The 23,460-nt window shown below is 39.9% G+C and overlaps 1 long non-coding RNA gene across 1 annotated transcript; it reads right to left on the reverse strand.

The window, feature by feature from the left end:
• Positions 1 to 2,495: 2,495 nt before the first annotated feature.
• LOC121096078 lies at positions 2,496 to 18,177 on the reverse strand. Its single transcript, XR_005830341.1, has 3 exons — positions 18,094 to 18,177; positions 6,650 to 6,722; positions 2,496 to 2,618 (listed from the first exon to the last, which is right to left on the reverse strand). It is a non-coding gene; the product is annotated as an uncharacterized LOC121096078 (long non-coding RNA).
• Between the last annotated feature and the right edge of the window lie 5,283 nt (positions 18,178 to 23,460).

Raw genomic sequence — 23,460 nt, forward strand, 5'->3', positions numbered from 1 at the left:
CAAATGAAGCTTAAAAAGGCACATGCTAACATCAACACAAGATGTCCCTCAGGCTTGAAAATAAGAAATCAGAACTCCATTAGGCTTAGACATTGATATTAGATTAAAAAGAAAAATAGTGTTTTCCTCTTGCATTTCTGGAGACAGACATTGTTTGCTGAAGAATGTAAAATTCAATGCCCCGGGGAATGCCAGAGGCTTTTTGGCAGACTCTCTGAAACTCAAGTTGACTCTATTCTGTAACAACTAACATTAGAAAAGAGAAGGAAAAAAAAAAAAAAAAAGAAGGAAGAAAAGGAGGAGAAGGAGACATAATTACTTTCAATGTTTACATGTCTCTGGCTTCTTGAATCTGAAAAAAGTATGACTGCAAAGACTGGACTTAATCTAACTTGATACAATTGACAGGTGGACTTCAACTACTTCTAATTATTCTAAGTGGGTAGTTAGTTTGTTATCTTAACTCTTTTTAGAGGAACAATGGGAAAGAATACTCAAGTTTATAAGAAAAGAAGAAAACATGCTCTCATATTTGTACTTGTTCAAGCTCTGTGCCATCTAACAATGTCAGCTTTGTGCCTAGAAAGACCAGTTAACTAGCCTAACATCAGGGTGGGCATGCATTTTACTGCCAACATCCATCCAAACACCGTTTAACAAATGTTCTCCATTCAAGCTGAACAGATGGAAGAAAAATTACTCTGAGGAATTGCAGTCCTATAGGCATAAATTATACAGATGCTTAGCAATAGGAGCACTCAGGCTCAGGAGGAGAGAGGTTGCTATAAAGCTGGCTTGCTTGCTTGGCCATGCAAGCCAAGGCTCTCTTCACCCCAAGGAACTATAGACTACTAATGCTACCCCCATATTTCTGGGGTATACATAGCCTTGTTGGCAATTTTCTAAATGTCCTCTACTGAAGGAAATTCTGTATCAGTGTCAAAGAAGATTAACAAAACAAAGAGACTCTGATTGCTCTATCGTCCCCATAGTTCTCTTTTATATTTAAAGCTTTGAAAGTAAAATTGTTTTTTCCTGTTCTTCCAGTATACTTTTCCATCCACAGATTTATTTATGAAGACTGGGTATTTAATGTTTTTAACTGAGTAGTGCCCCTCTTTTTCAGTCAACATTATAAATACCTTATTTAAGCTATATAAGAGTAAGAAAAAGAAGCTCTAAAATTATGTGGGCAAAGAGGAGAAACATTGAGGCAAACCTTAGGTTTAGATCTAATCTGTTGTGGCTGGGAGTTCACAAACAATTTTTAATAGATCAGTAGCAAATGCATTTAGAATTCCATCCTTGAAATCCAATTTCTTTTAGTCCCATCCCTGAATCTTGCCCTGGAATCTTCTGCTCCATGTCTATATTTGTTTAATTACCTATCTGTATGCAATACTGTGACTCCTTCAAGCACTGCTTTATCAGAGGAATAAAATATTCTGCAATTCCCTCTTCCTCCACTAGCATCACCTGAAATGCCTTTCATATTCTGTCCTGCTCTTCCAAGCCGTCGTTTTGATTACACATGCCAAAAACAATTGTAAAAAAGATACTGCACATGTGAGAGCAGCTCTACGGTAAAGATGCTGTGGGTATGGAGACTGAGGTTATCGGAGGACCGGATAAAGGGATAGATAACCAATTCAGATCCAGTCCATAGGAACAGATATAAACTGACCTGCCACAATGGCATTAGTGAAAAGATTTGTTCATCTGAGTTTGTTCCCTGGTGAATAGATGGTCTTATCACGTATTATTAATAATTGATTACATACATCAATATGAAGACCTTAGAAACAAGTATGCAAGCATATTATTTCAGTTCACTCTGTATATATAACACTGATATCTGGCTTTACTTGATTTCTTCAGTCAAGTGATTCTTTTGATTTGCAATGGTGACCTAAAGCAAAGCTTTTGGGATTACTTGTGGGAAGTTTCAAGCAACCCCAGCAAGCTTGCTGTTCAGTAATACTGCCTAAGTCACTAGCTAGATTTCAGTAAGAATACCCATCAGAAACAATTAAAGAAAAAAAAAGAACAGCTCTCCATGCACAGAATGAGTACCTGAACTGTCGCTCACAAAATTAAAAAAAATTAAAAATCTGAGTAATCTTTGCATATAGGAGGAGGCGCTACACTGGTCAAATAACTTGCAACAGGTAGTTTGCTGAAGGGCAAGTCAGAGAAACATAAACCCCAGCTGCAACAAACTAGGCTTTTTTGAAAGACTGTGTGATTACCCTTCCAGAATGACCAGTTTCTGAGGCATTTTGCTAAAATGCTTTGCACAAACAAAACAAACAAAAAACCCAAAAACCCAAGGCAACAGAAAAACAGTTGTTTCATTTATTTGTATTTCTTAGACTACTCTGAAGCATCTGTTGCCCAGAAAAGATAACACAGGGAATTATGTAGTTTCACCCATCTTTCATACTAACCTAGGAAGAAAAGAAACAAAAGTACTTTCTGAAAAGCCATACCAATCTTCCTTTTGGACTGTTGTAGAAGTCTGTTGTAGAGGTCCTAGTTGGTGATTTAGCAGCACCTTTTAGCAAAGACAATACAGCAGCATGGACGGGCAACTCAGATAGTAGGAGCACAGTACTAATCTATAGGAAGAAAGAAAAAGGTTTTCACAGATTCTGAGATTACATGCCTATCAGTTATTCTAAGTACACGGTAAAGGTTACTATGCTAGGGATTCATATATTTATCAGTTAATCTGTCCCAAAGCCATGGAAGGTAATTAATGAAAAAGATAGTCAGGCATGGCTTCAGGCAGTAATTCAATATTACTTTAAATCTCTGCATGAGCAAACCTGTGAACCAAAGAGGAAATGCATACTGTACAAGGACACTTGTGTTCTGAAATGTGATCCCCCACGGAGTTTTCAGATGAAGCACTTTTCCAGTGATTAACTCAGTACATTTGAATTTCATTATTTAATGTTTTGGGTGAGTGGTTATTTGTGGTGCACAGAGAGAAAAACAAATTTTCCATGAATAAAATCAGAGTAAAAGGCAGATAATGACTAAGCCATCTCAGGTCACTCAGAGCCCCATTGCTCCTTGCTGACCGTGTGCTCTTATGGCTTTTTTGATAATTGAGACATACTTTTCTTACATTCTGGTGGCAACAGATCCATACTAAGATACATAGAACGTATTTTCCATACTGGTACATCTCTTCCTATAGGGTTCATCAAGGATCAGCAGAGGGAGGCTTTTGGGCTTATCAGAATTTGTCAACGCGTGCGGAAAATGCCCTGGTTACACCAGCTTTTGCAGTGGTACAGCAATCTTCTGCTCCAGGGCCCTGCATGCCAAGTGCAGCCAGGCAACTGAGATCTCATCAATTTCATAAAGGATGAAAGCCCTCAAAGCTGCCTTGCAGGTACAGCAAGGAATATGGTTGGCACACACTTCTCCAGAAGATGACTTATGGAGAGGCACAGAGTTATTTGTCTCTCTGTCAACCTGTTAGTAAGCAAGAATCAGCTAAGATACATCTAGGGTTTTCATCAAATTAAAATATTGCTCTAGAGAAATCCACTGGATTTATACATTCTTTGCCAAGAAATTATTTGTTCTGCCCATGCTTCTGGGAAAACAAAATGCCAAGGATCAGATAATGAGACTAGAAATCCAGCAAAGAAATTCTGATAAAGGTTGGATAAAAAGCGAAATCAAATTTCAGAGCTTTGAAATTGTCCCTTTATTGCACCATAAGTCTCTCTGTTGAATTCACTGGGCCCTGGATTTGGTAGGATACACTCCATCAGAATGTCATTTCACCCTCTATCAGAATGTGGTATTTTAAGCTTGTTTATGTTCTTTTAGTTCAGCAGTATTTTCATGGGCTGTCTTTCTCTCTTAGAGATCAAAGCCAAAATTCAGACTGCACTGACAAACTCAATTCTGAATTACATATGGATATGAAATGGTGTTTCTGTACCATGAAACTTTTTCAGCTTTCAAGAAAAATCTTTTCCTGTTCCCTGTTGGGATAAAAATACGGCCTTTTGAAGTTTTAAGCAAAAACCCAAAAACTCAGGAGACCCCCACGTTGTCCCAGTTAAAAGCCCGGTGGTCAGAGCTGTCCTCTGCCTGATTTGGACTAAAGACTTGTGCCTAAATTTCCCTCAGCCCAGGGAACACTGTTGAATAAAGGACTGATGAAATCTCTGTCAACCTCTCTATTTTTGGCAGAAGAGTCATGTTAGAAGTCTAATCAAAATCAACAAATTTGTATTAAAATTGTTATGAAAGAAAAAATCAGACTAATTGAGTTTTTATCAGGACCCTCATTAGAAGCAAAACATGCATTAACCACAGATAATGAGACACTTCAAAACAAACATCAAGAAAATCCCACTCAAACCCAGAAAAGCATCAGCTACATGGATTTCTGCCAGTGGTTCTGACATTCTGGTGTGTAATACCCTTGGCTTCCTAGATCAGTAAACCAACAGGTAGCAACAGTTATATTTTCACATTATAGATAAAGCTTTTCAGATTTTGGAGGTGAATTTTTCAAAGCATTATTACCTTACCTAAGGGCTTCCAAAGTCTGGCACTTAACATACTTTATGTACAAACAAAAAAAAAATAATTTGACCTTCTGACCTTAACTCCTGAGGAGGTCAGTAATGGAGGAACACCTCTGCCCTCTGCCCATGTAGCCCCTAAGAAAGCCCCTGCACAAGGCTGTGCCTGGCTTTGCCCCCACTGCACTAATGCAGCACAACAGAGATTTTGTAGGATACCGGTACCCAAGCAAGCGAAGGTGAGCCGCCTCTAGATAAGAGCCACATCTGTGTTTAATAAGGCAGTACACAGCAATGTGTTTGTGTTCCACACTGCCAGTATTATTTCAGGTGACTTGGGGAAACAGCCCTATATAAGGTTGTAGGCAAGGGATCATGGTACCTGTGTGGAGACAAGAGGAAACATATGGAGAGAGGTGTATGGCAGAGCTGCACCAAAGCCAGGAGGTCAGGAGACCTTCTGAGTGAAGGTCACTGCAAAACTGAGACTGCTGTGCCTTCAGGATTCGGTTTCCCCTTCTGCTTTGCAAGCTGAGCGCAAAAGCACTGCACAGGCAGACAGTGGAGTTTTGGAAAAGATGGGATTGCTATTTTGTGTTGCTTATAACATGCAAGGCAATTTCTCCATTGTGTCATCCTCATCCCCCGCCCCCCCCCCCCCCCCTTCCCTTTTCCCCTTCTCTCTTTTTCATTTTCTTTTCTTTTTCCTTCTGTGCACTAGATTTTCGAAGCTGCTCCTTGCAGACCACTGTAGAGAGACTATTACACAGTAACGACACCTACGATTTCCCCCCTTATTTTGTCAACAGTGGACTGGGAAAGCTTGTTCCATCTACCTTACACTGAAAGCTGACATCAGCCACAAGGACTACATGGAAACTTTTGATTAATAAAAGATACATTTAGGGCTTTAAAATCTTTAAGGATTTTATACATTAGGCGTTTTGACAGTTACATTCAATTCATTTTTTTTTAACCTTCAATTAGGTACCACATATGCAAGAAAATTTCTATCTTTTTTGAATGAAAGTCATCATACGACACAAGGTATTTAAGCTTTCTGTGACATATTCCAGACCTGGAACCATTGAGCCAAAACTTTTTTAATGCACAAGTGATGATCAGTATCAATTTGTATCATTCAAACTGTAAATAGACCAAGATAATTGTTTAAATAGAAGATTAATTAAAAATACTGCTGCAATTTTAATAAAGGTATTGTTTTTTAATAAAAAAGCTAAATGTCAGAGCGTAACTATTGCAATGACTGTATATTTTCCACATTGTAAATAAAATACATGTGTGTTAGAACAAAAACTAGAACATGCTCCACATACTTCTTCAGTTGCTGCTTAACATATCTGGAATACATTAAAAATCGCATTTGGTTATAACTCAAACAGTGCACACATCTCATGAAATATACACTCTTTGTACAGAGGACTAACGTGTAATCAGAATCACTTTTCCAAAGGGACACATTCACAGTGTGAGTGCCATTGAACCCAGCGATGAACAGACACACCAAATTGTATGTTTGACTTCTACATTAGATGAAAATTCCTTCCCTAAATTCAACTTCCTTCGCTGAGTTGGCATTCCAAACATTATCCTTAGAGTAAGAGTTGCTAAAAGCACAGCTTGCTTTTAATATTTTGTTGTGACAGCTTTTCTCTACCTGAGGTTAACAACATAAACTGGAATTACAAAATTTCTGTGAATTAACGACAGTAGGAGTTTCCCTTGTTCATAGGCAGCTCATTCACGCCCTTCCAAGTCAGTGACAAAGATTTAATTGACTTTACTAGTGGCAGACCTTTACCCATATGAAACACAGGTTTTGACCCCATCTTTAGAATGCATGCATATTCTTGCAGTTAAATATTTCTCCACAAATCTTTGGCAAATAGGTTGTATAAAACCACAAAAAATTATCTGTATTTATCTCTCTGGGGCAATTTCTTCATTTAGATGCACAAAGAGCCACAAAAACTATAGGAATTTGTTTATTTGAATAGGAATATGCTTGGTCTCAATTTAAAATCAGAGGCAACACCTAAAAGAAAATGAGATTCCAATGTGATCAATCGTACCTTGTTTCTCTTTAGTGCATCTTGGCAACACAGATCAGCAACATGTTCCCCTTTGGGCTTTATTCAGCTTCCTCTGAAAAACAATAAAAGAATCCCAGAGACTCAGTGGTGATCTGAGTTTGGTCATATGATTTCTGAGGTACGGCTAAGAAGTTAGTGCTTCATACAGGGTTTGTTTCTTAAATGTGCATTTGTACTAAAATAAAATCTTGCTGCCACTGTATATCTGTTCAAGCTAAGTACACCTTCAGTTCAATCTTGGGAGCCTTTTTATACTCAGAATAAATCCACCTTCTTGCCAATAAGATGCAGTAGAGAATAATTCTCTGATTTTTATCAAGAAGAAAGACTAAAACTGCTACAGACTTTGGAAGTCTGGCATAAATATTTATTTGTTCCTTTCAACCGTTTTATTACTTCCTTGCTATTTAACAGCAAGTTCCCTTAACAAAGGGTGCAAGTAATAAAGCGCATTCGTAATAACTGCAAACTTTTAACATTAAGTTGGCAGAAACAATCCATTTTTAATAACAGTCTGTCTTGGTAACCTTGTATTTTGACCCAAGGTGAAAGGTGAAGATTAAATCTCTTCCACCTTTCTGAATGCAGCTGCTGTGCACACAGACTTTAATTGATGTGAGACTTAGCTTTGTAACTCAAGACCATCTCCCGCCTGCAGCACTGAAAACGTGCGATTCAAGGCTCAGTTACTGCTGATAGCAGGTCCCTCCCAGCTGATAGTGTGGACAGGAGAATGAAGTCTTTGTCACTATCTATTCTCCATCAGGGTGACTTTTTTTCTTCTTCATAACTCCAGTATTCAAGTCAGGCCTATAATGGTGGCCTCTCAGCAAGGAATGATATAAAGTGAAACAAACTGAAAAATGACACAAACAACCCACAGGTGACCAAAGTTGTGATGCTGGAGCAGAGACCCGCTTGACACTCACTAGGCAGGGTGTGTGGGAGTTTTTGTGGGGAGAGGGTTTGCACAGATGTAGTTCTTTTTTCTTTCCTTTCTCTTTTGCATCTGAGCACAAAGATATTCCAAATAATAATAAATAATATCTTAATTTTCTCCCCAACTACAAGTACCTGTACATTCAGGAATTACGTTATTGGCCTTGGAGTTATAACAGGTCTAGTTAAGTTATTCTTTAGGATATTTAACCAGATCTTGGGGATCTAAAAACATAGCCTTGACTACTTGAACAATATTCATACTCTTGAGTACTGGCCTAGAAATCCCTCTCTGAAATCAGGGACCAAATCAAGACACTATTTATAGACTGACAGAATGGATAAGATTCCTTGAGCCTTTTCTAAACTTACACCAGATCTACTCATTTGATAGGGTATCTAAAAGCATCAGGAGCTAATCAAAACCATTTTACAATTCCAACTTGAATTTGAATAAACAAATAAAGGCTTGCTGAACTGTGCTGTGCAGTCTTCTCAGAGACTTAAGATATTGCCCTGCGTGAGGCTCTAGTCACAGATCAGCACCTCTCACACATGGCAACCAAACGCACATGCTGAGTTTAGATGGAGGACCAGTATGTCATATACACATTGCACTTATTACTTCAAAACTAAAAGAAATTGATTTTTTGATGTACACTGGCAATGATGAAAATCGTGCAAAAATATTCCCACAATACCACACTAACTTTTTATATACAAGACTATAAAGTTAACATGCATTATATATGCATGATCTAAACAATCTGCATTGTTTGCACTGGAAAAAGAATTTAAAACACCACCACCACTGCAAAGAAAAACCCCAGAGCAGAACAAAAGAACAGCATGTGCTTCCTATTTAGTTTTCAAAGTCATATCTTTCTGGCATGTTTACTTATTTCAGAGAAACTTGGCTTCTATCACTTTGTGATTTTAATTCCAGTATTTGGCAAAATATAATTTTCTAATTGCTGGCTGACTACTGCCTGCCAGGGCCAGGTAAGAAGAGCAGGTCTGTTCTGGGGTTTCCAGAACACTGGATCATCTGCATAACTAGATAGCATCATGTTTAAAGGCTAGTGCAGTATAAACTATGCTTGAGCTAGGGGGACATTTCTGATGATCTCAAACCACTCCAGTAATCCCCTGAGACTCCAGACGCTTTCACAGAGCAGCATTACCAGAGGATCACCAAGTGCTATAAGGTTTAGTGTATGCAGTTCAGAGAGTGGATTTTTTTTTTCTTCCCATCCTGAATAAAGCATTTTCGTGTGGGAATTACAGACATTTTCAGATAAATCACTCTCAGGTTATGCCTTGTAATTGATTAGCATCTCAAAGGGGGAAATATTAAAACTGAACTTCACACCTCAGAGTTAAGCTCTTGAGACAAGAAAATGAAGATGTCTAAGGATGCTGAGCATTTGCTGAACAGTGCTGGATTTGACAACTTTTTAAGGGCTCCAGGCGATAAATTTGGTTATTTGCATTGTTAATACTTGCATTTTTTGAACAGCAGCAGGAACCACATTGCTGAGGAACCTGGAGGGCCTTGGAGCAAGGTCTGTGCAACAGTGGTAGAAATTGTTTGCAAAACTTCATTCCTGTGCAGCTGGTAGGTATGTATCAGCACCAGCTTGCAGTCACAGCTGGAGCCTGACTTCTCCCTGCTGTCCGCTGCTAGTTAGAGAATCATAATTATGACATCAAAGTTATTGCTTCATGAGAAAATATACTTTGGGTTTTCAAAGGCTGTGGTACTTTTTGCACAATTATCTCCACTGCATCCTCAGAGCTAACTGCTAATCAATACCTGACAGAATACAGCTATGGATATTTTTTTTTCAAAAGGAAAAACGGTATCTTTCTAAAGGACTCTCAGAAGAGTATCTTATATGAAATGTAGCTTACTGTATATATTGATTCTGAATGACTCGCTAATTAAGCGCCAGGTTATCTGTTAATAGAATTAATTACAGAATTCATTACACACCTTGAATCATATTGTTATTGGTAGCCTGAAATCTGCTATCCTCCTACATTGCACAGTTGATGATGTAACTGTAACTTGGTCTACAGAGGCTAGAGATGGGGGTGGAGTGGGAAACTTAGCATCACTAACCTAGTCCTAAGTTATCACCTGAATCATTATTGTATTAGCTAGTTTCGGGGGGGGGGAAGGAGGAAAAGGAGGAGAAGGTGGCAAAAGTAAAATAACTAGGAATAGCTCCTATTTTAAAACAAAAGCTAATCCAGGAAATAGGCCAAGTGCACAGAGACGTTAATACATTATTGTCCTGAACTCAGGGTCAAAAGGCAGCCAGCTACAAAGAAAAATTGCGTACCTATAGGATATAATATAGTCCATCTGTCACAGCAGTTTAGCATGTAAAGCCACAGCCCTCTATAGTGTTGTTACGTGACACAAACTAGCTACATTCAGATCAAAAAGTGCTTTTCCCTTCTGTTTTCCTGGGGATATAACACGTTACATGACAAGATTTAGCTCACAAGAGCCCTAGATAATTGTGGTATGTAAAATCAGAATCAATTCACTTCTCCTTTTACTCACACCAAATGGGTCTGCCTCCTGTTTACTCCTTAATTCACCATAGGGAATTAATTTTAGCAAGGAAAAAAGTATTGAGAAAAAAAAATGGACCATCAGCTTTTCAGCACAAAAACTGTTGCATGAAATGGGGGGGGAGGGGGGGGGAAGGTATTTTTACTATTCTGATTGTACTAACTGCAGAAAATTGAGGCCTCACTTCAGTTTCCATGGACTTGCTCGATTCCATTTCTCCTGATAAGGATCCAGCGATGTCTGCTATCAGTTTGTATATACGCACTATATGTTGCCAAAGAGCAAAATCCCATACAACTTAAATATAACTTTCATATACCTGCCCCTACATCTGTTTATTTGGCTGAGAACATTTGAATTGTTCTTGTAGCTTAGACTATTTTAAGCAACTCACATCATGTCTGAATACCAAGGGCTGTACCAAAACACTGGTACAATGAGACAGCAGTTTTGAAAACGTTAGTCTTGTTCTCTCCAGAGTTCCAAGCCCCTTCTCTGAAATGGGAATGTTTGCTTAATTGCCTATACCTAAGAAGAAAAAGCACTACTGGCAAGTGTGCTCTTAAACAGCTTACAACCCCTACCGGGAGCATTTCCCAGAGCAGCAGACCATACCACCACCTGGTCACGTGTGTTGCACACAGCCTAAGACAGGAGTATTTGGACCTTGCTGCTCATACACGCTGCATTTGCATCAGTAAGTACAGGAGATACTGAGAAAAGAGGTACATTGCCATCTGCTCCACTATTCTGGCCGGTACAGCCAGGTTTATAGGTCCTACAGAGGCAGAGACGTCTCCCTTCCAATGTGAGCAACAAACAGAGTGAAAGACATTTCAGACAGAGACTTCGAACAAGGCATCACAAAGCGTGGAAGAAGTTGCCAAGGGGAAGGTTAATTATGAGACTTAGGGAGTTGTTATTGGGTTTGATAGGCTAGAAGTAGAATTTGAGGTCCTTCCAACTCATTAAACAATGTCTTCCAAGGAGGCCTAATTGAATAAGATTTGAGATTATTATTGTAGGATCTTCTACTGAACCTTACTGCCTCACAGATCCTATAAGAGGTCAAAAGGACTCAAAGGAAGACAACTGCAATTAAGAGTATTTATTAATGATCAGAGTAGCACAAGTAGACCGTGAGGCTTCAGTGGGACTCACAAGTACCTAAGAAATAAAAAGGTAAATTTGACATTATTGTGCAGATTCAAAGTTACTTGTGAGGCAGACAGAAACAAACACACACTCTCTTTCCCAGGAAAAATCATTGGTGAACAAAAAAGAGACTAAATGTAAAGACCAGATGTTGTCTATAAATGTGGCTCTGTATGAAATAAAATCTGTCAGTTTAACCTAATAAAAAGCACTTCTCAGAATTTCTTAACCCTGAGATAAAACATGTATGATACAGAATATGAAAACTTCCAGCCAATAAAGCATTGGTAAATTTCTGGTATATCAAATTAATTTGGCTACATAATTATTTACTATGCAATACAGTGTGAACTAAACCCTCTTTATTCATCTCATGGACCCAAGTCGCCAGATTAATTTAAATGCTTGTCTCTCAGTGGGAGTTGTCTGTTTAAAGTACTTTTGAGGATCTGGGCTGTGGCTCTCAGCTCTTCATTGACTTAAAAAATGTGGTGTGGCTGCTTTATGCAGAAAGGGACTTTGACCCAAAACAGCATCTTTGTAAGAGGATTAGAAAAATTCCATTCTTTTAATGACTGGCTAGATGTTTGCTCTCCTTTACTTAATACTCTTTGTCTGTTATTCTTAATTATCAGCATAAATGCTTTAAACCAATGTTGTAAGTAATCTGTCATTTTATCCAGGGTTTTGTTAAACAGTTCTTTTGAAATGATCTGATTATTGATTTCTTTAGGAGACCATTCAGCTAAATTCCCATGCTTGCCTGTATAATGGCACCTCTGCCGCTTCTGGGGGGTTCCGCCAGGACCCATGGTGCTGAGTTCACCTTAGCACTGGCCCAGGCAAATCAGGAGCTTTGCTGGAGGGGTAGATATACTTAGGACTGCCAGGAAAGACCGACACAAAACTTATTTTCTGATATTAACGTTACCTAGCAATTTGTGCCACAATTTTTTTTTTTTTTTTTTTTTGTTCTAAACACTAATGTTTTCCTAGTGCCCTGATAAAGATGGGAATTTTCCCCCTTAAATTCCTATATAGGAATCAACTCCCTTGGATCCTAAGTATTTTAAAACTAGGCTCAGACATCAGCACCTAACATAGCTCCTTAAAAATCCTGGCTGAGGACTAAATTTCACCCTGCTAATATAGCCCTATGTTACAGGGTAGTGTGTGACAGCAGGCCTTTTCAAACAGCTAAGATGTATTTTGTAATTTAGAAAATGACTCTGAGGAACCATTTGTCAGTTTAATGAAAATTTGAAACTACAGGTTTACATAATAGAATTAATTGTAATGGCTCTGCTGGAATGATTTCTTTCAGATGGGTTATTTGAAGGATTGAAAGAGGGATTTCACAGCTGAAAGAAAGAAAGGATTTATCCTAAGACCCATGTAAGCAAAACACGTTTAAATTTCATAATACAGTGTCTTTGACTCTGTGGGACTATTGTTTTCACATATCTTGAGATGTAGGAGATACTTCTATTCAGAAGTCTATTCAAGAATACTTTGAAAAAATTTGGTGCTCTCCTAATGCAGGTGTTCATCACCCACAGATGGCAAAGGAGTGAGTACATTTACTTATTAAAACGTGACCTTATAAAGTTACAAGGAGTTACATGGAGTTGTGCAACATCCCTGCCAAGATGGAGTTATAGAGCAAACAGAAAACCTGTTTCTAAAATGGGAATGATTAAGGCATCAAACAGGTGAGATAGATGAAAAAATTACAAAAAAAATTATATATACATGTCACCCAGGAAGCTGCAGTGAACCATCAGCCTCTCAATTCAAAACATCATTTCACAACAGGGATGGTGACTTTACGGGAGAAAAAACATCTTGATAATCCCATATGCAAGTTTGCTCTTGAGGTCCTGAAACAGCATCATTATCAGCAGTATCTTACACCTTTCATTGCTCAATATCAGCTCCTGAGCACACTGTGTCTGCATGTGCCTGTGAGTGGGGACTATGTACAATACTTTGGGTTGGGGCTCCCCCTACCCCCATGATCATTCCCATTCAGTCCTTCAGGTAGAAGGTAATTTCCATTCCTCATTTCATTTCTTTCTCCAAGTTGGAATGATTTCATCAGCCATTTTCTGGGGAACAAAATTATTTTGTATTCTGACAATTCCACCCTAGCATCCACCCCAGCACCAGAGCCATGTTAACATCAGGTCCCAGAAACTGTTTCAGATAAACATTGTTACGAAGCAGAAAAACAAATGAGTTTGATTCCATATGGCTTCCACTCTCACCGGTGACTTCTTGGCCAGTAAGCTGTGCCCGGGACTGGAGAGCGGCTCTTAACAGGCAGGAACAAATTACACGGCCACAGATGCAAAAGCGCATCTGATGCACTGAGAAAAGGAGCAGGTGGGATGAAGGTCCCAAAGCTCTGACCAAAATTTCAACAAATAAACAGCAACAGTAGATAGTGTGACATGTGTAAAGGGTGAGAAGCAGCACAGTTTGACATCTTTGCCATAAGGGCTAGCTGGGCCAACTGACAGCTCATATCCTTCCCTCTCACAGCTGCAGTTACCATATTGTACCCATTCTTTCCCTAAAATACTGCTGAGTATTCAATATGCAAACACTGCCATTTCAAATCATGGCAAGAAGTACTTTTTTAGTGCATGGACTACGTAGGATATTTAAACACAAAATTTAATATTGTTACGGGACTAATTCCCCACCCCTTAGTTTGAAACCTCCTCCACCTTGCATAGACTCCAATTCAACTATGCAAATATATTTTCCAGGATGTGCAGCTATTGCTCTGTGTCCTGTTGTAATGCAACTGCCAATGTGTAAAGTAAGGTGTTTACTTGCCTTCTGCTACTTAGGCTATAATTTTCTGGGGGGAGGTGGGGGGTGTGCAGAAAAAATAAAAGAAAAAAGGTTAACCCACCTTTCTGAACTAGAAGCCTAAAGTGTCATTATGGTCATAACAACACTAGAACTATAAGAAATGTAGCCATCTCCACTGTATGATTTAAAACAAAAACATAATTATCATTGTCTTCTGGTAGCTAGGTAGATAATTATGCATTGCATTTGTGCCACTAGTAATTCTACACAATTTGTTCCAAATCTGTTATTTCACAAGTGTCGGAAAGCACAACCAGCGGCTGGTATTTAAGGGAGTGTCTTGGGAACTGCCATAAGGTAAATAGATGTCAGTGAATCCTTAGCCCCAAAGGCCAAACTACAGAAGCTGAGCAGGGTTAAGTGCCGCACACTTGCCAACCTGCGAGCCACCTGCAGCTTCCTCTCACAGCAGCAAACAGCAGTGCTCAGCAAACCTCAGCTGCACAGAAAGCATATAAATGTCCAACCTGTTTTCCCAGAAGGGTGGAAAATACTGATTTGAAGTAGCATAACAAAGTGATAATAATAAGATGTTATCTCCTCGGCACAGTTCTGCAGCTAAGGAGGGAATTTTCGGTTCAGCTGCCTTCTATGGGAAAAAAAGGTTGCCTCTTAGATTACAATTTACCCTGTAATACTTTGTTTATAACATTTCTCCACCCTCCATGCCACCCAGACTGAAAGAGAGTTCATGACACTTTTGATGTGTATTTTACAAAGAGTGCATTTTAAATAAGCCAGGGAGGTTAACTCAAGATCCTTTAATCCCAGCATATATCTTTGTTAAGGAAACCTAGACCAAACCATTGAAAGCCCCAGCTAGAAAGCGGGTTTGAGTAAACCCCTCACCCTGAAAAAGCCCTCTCAGACCAAATTCAGTGAGGTACATTCAGATTCTTTCTGCAAAGAAATAAAGTCAGTGGCTGCCGAGGGGAGTGTGCCCCTGTCAGCAGGGGCTCTGTCTCCTCTCCCCCGCGCAGCAGCAAAGGGTGCTGTGCCTTCGTGGGTTTGCCGAGCCTTCTGGATGCCTCGGGTGTCCTGCCTTCCTCCTGCTTCCAGCACATTCCCGGTGTGCTGCCCTGCAGAGGAGGGCATGGGATCTGGAGACGAACAGCAGGTCTGACAGTGGAGCATCCCCTCCCCATCAGGCAGCTCTCTGACAGGAGGGCTCACAAAGATACACAGGCACCTTTGATCAGGATTGACTGAAATTAATTAGACCTGTCCCTCTTCCCTATCTCTTTGTAATATAATGTTTTTTCACTTAGTTAAAGGACATCAATATTTATGCATGCAAGTAGGTGCTGCCCTAGTTGACCTAGGTTGATGTTGACCCTAAGCCCTGAAAAAACAACCCATTTTGGTTACAAACGACCTCCCTTACCTTCACTGACAGTTAAACGTATGTCTTCTGTTCACAAAGTGAAAATGACTGGGCTAATGGGCTGCCCTACCTGGCGCTGTTGTATCTCTGCCTGAAGAAGGGGTTTTAGAGCCACCAAACATTCCACTCTAGTTAAAGTGCTCCTTGGATCCTTAGAAATCTCAGTGTTTCCTCCTTCGGTATTTGCCTTCGTTTTGGAGCCATCAGTCCCAGAGCAGAACAAGGCATTACTGCACAGTGAGTGGAAATGTTTTGAGTCTCCAGTTTAGTTACTCTGCAATGTTTTGCTTTTTATAGAGCAAAGTACCATGAAGACTAAAATAGGTAGCAGGCAATGAAAGTGAATAAACACCTGCTTATACAAAGGACCTTGTAAATTTATGTTTAGTTTTGAAAAAGAGGAGTGTTTGTTTGCCAAAACCAAAAACAAATTGGCTTATGCAGAATGGAGACTTTTTTTTTCTTTTAACTAAAACCTAAAACATTTTAATAAAAACATCACCTTACTCGTAGAAATGTTTGTTTTCCAAAAAAGAGATCCAAACCCAGTTTTACTGTCCTTGATTTGTGATTTCCCGCCCCACACACACAGAGGCTTGCTCATTTTTCTCTGAACTATAGTGAAAAGACATTTTAAAGTAAATACAAGTCACAACCCAGAACTGAATCTAGTGATCCAGCACAACCAAACCAACAGCTCATAAAAAGGTTTTTCAGTCCCCATTAGAAAGGCCATTTTTAAAGCAATGACATGTTCTGTTATGTCAACCTGAAAAATCCAACAGTGGAGAAAGCAGTAAATATCTTCAGCAGTATATAAAATATGATAAAGTAGCTGGTGGAGGAATTTATCAACCTTTTGAATGTTTTTGGAAAATGAGTCGAGCTAAAGTAAACTGCAGTCTCTACCTGCAAAGAAACCTGAATTCCTAGAAATATTTGCATGCCTATAGGCAAGACCTTATCCCCTGCTCTGGGCTTGGTAATTTTCTCCATTGCAAATGACATGCTGTCAAGATAAGATAGTAAATTTTCAAGATAGCCTTTTGTGAAGTACTGATTCAGTCTTTAATTAATTAAAATGTTTTTAGTAATCCAATTTACATATCACTGGAAATTCGGCTTGGTCTTTTTACATTTTGTTTCTCCTAAGAAGTGTCACTGGTTTGCTGTGACTTATTTTTTTTATTGGGACAACTTCTAATGAGTTTTGCTTTCCAGTAATTTTGCATTAACATTATTTTGTGGTTTTCCAGAACCGATGGAAAGTGTTTACAGTAACAAAATACTACCCACTTAGAGTTGTTTTTTCTGTCTGGAAGTTGTGCGCCTCATCACATTTCACACAACCCCTAAGATTAGCAAAGGCCAGACTCCTCGCAGAGCCAGGAAACCCAGGAGAAGCTCAGGGTGACGATTCCCGGCGTGTGGCCCTCCTGACAGGTGTGCGGCAGGGAAAAAGGCCGTGATAACTTTCTCAGGGTTGCAGATTACTTGCTGCCGTTTGCCAGAAGCATTTAGAAATGGCATCACAGTTCCTCCTGCAAACCAAATTAACCTGCCTGCGATGTGATTTACAGGAAGGGTTCATAAACACTAAACACCACAAATATACAGCAGGGCAGAGGACTTCGGTTTCAAAATGCAGAAAAGGCAACAAACATGGACCTGAGCTAAAACAGCTCCCTCCATCCCCTGCCTTCTCAGTCCCTGCTCAGCTGTGGCAGAGCACAGCCTAGGGGAAAAGCAAGAAAAACCAAAAAAAGCCAAAAGTTCCAAGAAATCCTATTTAGAAAGCTGTTCTTTCCGGTGCCAAATACCCAGTTTTAGGAACAAAGCACAGTGGTCCAGCTAAGTTTGAGGATTTTTGGACCCACATGTGGTAAAGTTGGAGAACACCTTGGATGAGCTGCACAGGGCAGGATAGCTCCAGGGAGGAGAAGAATCAGAGGCAGGGAATGGACTATGCCATTTTGATACTACCATGATTTTTGACAGCCACTTCTATCATACCAGACTGAATTTCTTCTGATACAGCATTACTGGAAGGACGGCTCTCTGAGATGTTAGGATGACTTAAAGACTGAAGGAAAAATGAAAATATCTGCATTTCTTGCCATAGTACCTGAATCTTTTCTGCGTTTGCAGTTGTGCCAGGGTTTAGGCTCCAGATGTTCCCGATCTGTTGACCTGTTCTGGGTCACCAAAGTCCTGTGTGCACAAGACACCATTGTGCATAGGTCACCCAGAAACTGAGCAAGTCCTGTTTGGAATGGGCCTTTGCAATATCTGACCAGAGCCACTCAAAACTTGAATCATTGTATCAGATATACATCCTGTATCCAATGATAAAGAAATAGCCCCCCAGATTTCAGATAATGCCTGTGATTCAGTAAGCCTTCTGTCATAGGAAATAAAAGTTCCCAAAAGTCAAATACTCAAGACTAAAGTAAAAATTTTCACAAGAGCACTTACCAGGAGCATTTGCTTTTCTTTAATTTTAGTGTGCCTCCACTTTCACTTGGGGGTCTGCGTGTGGCCTTCGTCTAAGTTCTGCCTTTAGAAATGCAAACAGAATTTAAAGCATTTGTTAGTTAATGATTCCCACTGTCTTTTTAAAATAAAAACACACATATCCTCTGTGGAAAAATGACAAATTCATGTTTGCATCAATATTTCCTCCCTGCCTCACCCCCTCCCCCCTCCAATCCTTCAAGGAATATTGTCTAAATACTCTCCAAGGATTTTCCCTGCTCCTGGCATGCATATGAATCTCCTATTAGTGTCACTGAGAGTTATGTCTGCATATCGCAAGAACAGATACCTAAATAATTCATTAGGCCCTACACCCAAGTATGTTTCCCTTGATGAACAGTTACTATCAACATTTGTAGAAAGGTCCACTTCTAAATATTTTTAGAAACTAACCAACTGTTTCAGTTATTAAGACTGCTTACAGTGCAAGTGACTTAAACCAGAGAAATGCGGGCAGCACTGATTCCTGAAGATTTTCTACAGCAGCATCAGTTACTGATGCTGACACAGGAAAAATATGAGGAAAAGGCAATCAATGGGGCTACATTTTGATTTGACTTAATTCATTAATATTTGAAAACAAGTAAGACTGGTTTACCCCAGGGACTGGTAATAGGATACAAGCCTTTCACCTCTAGGTCAGCAGTTCAAAGCCAACTTTGGTCGGTACTGACTGAAAGTCATTACTATCTATCTCAACACTCTTCAAGAGTATATGTAAAATAAGTTGGTGGTCTCTGTTTATTTCCTAATGGCTAAGGCCCTGATTCAGCAAAGCTCTTAAGCATGCACTTAATGAGAAGCAGATGTTTAAATCCTTTTGAATTTGAACATCTGATTACAGTTAAGCACGTTCTTAACAGCCTCACCAGCATGGGCAGGCTGGAGCATACACTTAGGAAGCTTTACTAAGAGCCTCAGTGTGCCGGCTCATCAGTTGTTTGTGCACGCGCAAACAGAGGCAACAAGCAAGCAAGCCCATTTCTCCTTCCCCCAAATATTACTCACACGCTAGTACTGTGTGCTAAAGATGGCACAGGCATGAGAATAAGACTATCAGCTGTAGAAGAGTTCCCCTTTTCATTCACCCATATTAATGGGACAAGGTGAGGGAAAAAATAAAATATGTTTGAACTGCCATTATAAAGCAGAATATAAGGCCACAGAACTGTACTGCCTTTCTTGCTCACCAACCTAGCAGCTTTCACAAGTATGGAATGTGCTTTAAAAAGGAGTAGAATAGAAACGTGGCATTTGCACAGCCTTCCTGGTGCTTATTCATGCATGCGCTGTGCTAAAAATGTGTGCTTATATGAATCTAGTCTGGAAAAATGGAAGTCTCAAAGCCCAGCCATGTTCAGTATTTATCTATAGATCAAACTCATTTCTTATAAGATAAGGCATTTCAAAGGGGTAAAAAGTTATTTGGGAATTTAATGTTTTCAGTTCTTGTACTTGAAAATCATTAGGACTGGCACATGGGTAGTTTTTAAACACTGCTGTTGAAGCCATCATCTCTCCTACTAGATTAAATACCTTCTAAGATTACCAGTGGATCAGATTTTGTTTTGCTTCTTTTAAAGAGAATTGTATTCTGGGACTTTTCCATGGTGCCGCTGCTTATTGTCTTGCATGATCAAGGTCAACTGCTGTGAAATTAAAGCTAGTGTTTCAAACCACAGCAGGCTGAGAAAACCACCATTTCAATACCATGACTGTGATGTTAGTAAGGCAAATAGAATTTCATCGGTTACAAGCGCTGCTCCCTGTCCCGAAAGACCTTTGCAATGCTCTTAGTTGTACAACCCAGTAAGTACTCTCACAAAGAAGTGATGGTCCCAGTTTTGCCCTGCTTCAGTTGAAATCAGTGGACTGAATTATATCACGGAACTGAGATCAACATCTAGTGCAGCATTTGGTAAATCTTCTGGCAGGTTTTCGCTTGAATAACAAAGAGATAGCCAGCAATCAAATTGGTTCATAATGAAATGATCACACCCAATTTCCTGCAGCTTAAGCAACAGTTTGCCAAGTATCTAATCTCAGAAGATTTCTATCTCACAGAACCTTGGGTAAGGTTTTGATAAACATCCTTTACTATAATGAATGAAACCACTGAACTCTATTAAATTTACCCATTGCTAGTGGAAAATCAGCCCAAGAAGTCATCATTAGCCAAATGTTTGGCATGACTAAGAACTCCTCAGCCTGCAGGAATTCTCAGAAAACACTTCCTAGAGCATGAGTGCTTGCTCTTCTTCTGGAACAATCAGAAAAGGCTATTCCAGAAACCCTTTCCTCACTTGATAACGGGATGTGCCATGATGATCCCAGTACGGGGACTCTAGTGCTTTGTTAGGCTCTCCAAGACAAGCCTTGAACTCTTGTGTTTCAAACACACATGCAAAATTAATTTGCTTCTTTCTCTAATTGTAAGGTGCCTACAGTTTTGATTATGATGACTATATAATTTAAACTCTGATTTCAAAAAAAATTACATTGGCTGCTTTTTGGTTTTTCATTAGTTTTTGGTTTTTCTGCCTGTGATTAACCACTGAGTTTTGTAAAACACGTTTAAGTAGAATGCAAGTAGGTGCCTGCCATCATGACCGAACTGAGAAACAAATCAATATTCAGCCAAGCGATGTAACAGTTTTCCTTACATTTTGCACAGTTCTGTGCTGTTTACTAGGAGAGCTCCATAACTTTGTGAAAGGAGTTCATATTTCTCTGGGATATTATTACTGTGCTCTGGGGCCAGAGCTCTGCTTCTGGTCCTTTGTTCCAAGAACTTTTTTTTTTTTTTTTAAGTCATAGTAGCCACAGGAAATTTCAAGTACCACCAAGACACACTGATGATAAATAAATGTTTGGACCTGCCTTTCCTTTTCCTCCCCCATTTATGGAAGAGCTTTATCTACTATGACAGTAACCACTAGCAGAACCAACTTCATTCCAGTTGTCTAGTGTACATTCAGCTTTGCTGAAAACAAAGGGGAGGTCCTGGTTCATTATTTAAAATGCAGTGACTATAATTTAAAATAGAAAAGAAAGCATAACAATAGGTGCTCAATAAAGGAAACACCTGCTTTTCGTTTTCCTGTAACATTCAAATGAAGCAAATTAAATAGCCTAATTGAGGACAAAAGTTTAAATCCAGGTTAGAAATCTGAGCCATGTTACACTGTCTTAGACTGACAAGCAGGATAACTGCACGTTTGATTCAATTTTTGGTGGTTCTAATTAAGTTTAAGAACTTGAATGGAAAGTATGCTGTTACCTGTTAACAGTCCCATGATAGAATTTCAAGTGTCTCACTGCAAGTGTATCATACCAAGGTGGTTTTGTCACTTGTGTAACAGAACCGCCACTTAGACTAGATGAAGGACTTACCGGATAAGGTCTATGTGAAGATCTGTGTGGCACAGTGGAGTGCTGCAAAACACATTCAAGCACATTGAGAGAGGTGTAGGCACGGTTTGGCCTAACCAGCTATGCTGACAAATAGCATGCACCAGCTTGATTCCAGCTTGATGCCAGCAGGCTCCCCAGGAACAAGTTTAGTTTACCTACACAGCTCTATATGGCATCACTTAGACAGCTTTCAATAAGATGCCAGCAAGAGCTGTACCTTGGGGAGCTCCAGCATCCTTAAACACGGTTTCCTAACACCACCAAAATACCTCTGAGATCTGAGCTTTTAAAGCAGAAGTAAATAAGACAGATAAAGCATGAGATGAAAAGTCATTCAAGTACACACGGGAGCCAAAAGGCTGAAGAACAAAGGAGCCACACTTCCCAACTTCCAAACCAGCACACGGCGCGCTGGAGCAATTGACCTTTGCTGGTATTTCCTCTGAATTACATCCAGCCCATGCCCCAGAAGCTGGTCACAGGGCTGGAGGCAGAGAGAAGTTCATGTGCAGGAACCTCCTTAGCTTGTGGAGGAACACTGGGGCTCCTCTGCAGCTGGGCACGCTCCTGAAACTGCAACAGTGACAGCACAGACAGCAGTGAAGTAACGTGGCAATTAGACCACTGGTTCCCCCAGCAGTTTGCCCCCACAAGCAACGAGTGGTCCTGCAGTCCTGTGGCCCTGGGCTTTGCAGTGTGGCAGGGGCAGCCAGGAAGGTGGCTGCAGCCCTGCAGAGCTGGATGCTTGCTGATGCCACTTCCTTGGCCAGGGAGGAGAAAGAGGCAGACTGAAGCGCAACACCGTGGATTTGTGCAAACCTCACAGAAGACTCTTGCAAAATGCAGTTTGCTATGCCATTCTCAGGGTTGAATGCCGTGCAGTCAGAAAGTTACACACTTATGAGCTAATCCTTTGCTGTTTGGCGATATGGTTTCATGTTCTCTGTGCTTTCCTTTCTGCTAAGTGGGGATGGCGAGAGAAAAACTATTTTTACCTCAGAGAGATGCGTTTTTCATGTTTATGAGGGGATACCCCAAAATTGGCAAATTTCCAACAACAAAAAAATAATGTACATCAGTAGTCCTTCCCTCCCTCCTTCATAAAATTTGGACAATTTTCAAACATAATGAAATGTGGAAAAGATTTAGGTGTGAGAAGTTTTGCCTTTCATTAAGAATATCTTGCATGACATTAGCTGGGAATAACACAGTTCTGTGTGTTTTTCTTGGAAAGCCAAAGTTCATTTACTACAAAACCCTGAAGACAACACCTGTGCACTCTCCCACCTCACTCCTATCCTTCGACTTCCTCCAGAAGTTTCCAGACCCCAAATTCTTCTGTTGGACGTTTTTCACAGGGTTTCTGGGACCTGATTAGAAAGGGACTCCCCTTGCGAGAAAGTCTTTTGGGGATCTATGGAGGGTTGGCCAGCATGCAGGGACTTCAGCCAAGGCGTTAAAAAAAACATCAAGCCAATGTTGCAAGCACAGAGTTGTTCTCTGATAAGAATCCATGTTTCTTAAGCAGGAAGGCACTTATGAAAATGACACTTTTATGCAAGTTTTCTATTTGAACACTTAACCAACAATATTTTACAAACAGGCACTTGTAACTTAAGCTGACAGCCAGGGCTCGGAAAGAAATCTCTTTCATCTGTTTCTGCCAGTCTTCCAAGTAATATCTGCAAATGGAGCATGGGGACAACATATATTTCAAAAGGTTTTATTTCAAAGCTCTTGCCTTTCTCCTGCCTGTTGGATCACCTTTACCAATAAAACAGGCTGGATGCACAATGACTATCAGTACTGAGAGAGTCAGGCAGTTACCATACACCCCCATAAACCTAGATTTTTCTGATGTTTGAGTATATCAGCAAAGAATGGTAACCCCAT

The sequence above is a fragment of the Falco naumanni genome, chromosome 12 (genome assembly GCF_017639655.2).
Source record: "Falco naumanni isolate bFalNau1 chromosome 12, bFalNau1.pat, whole genome shotgun sequence".
Lineage (NCBI taxonomy): Eukaryota > Metazoa > Chordata > Aves > Falconiformes > Falconidae > Falco > Falco naumanni.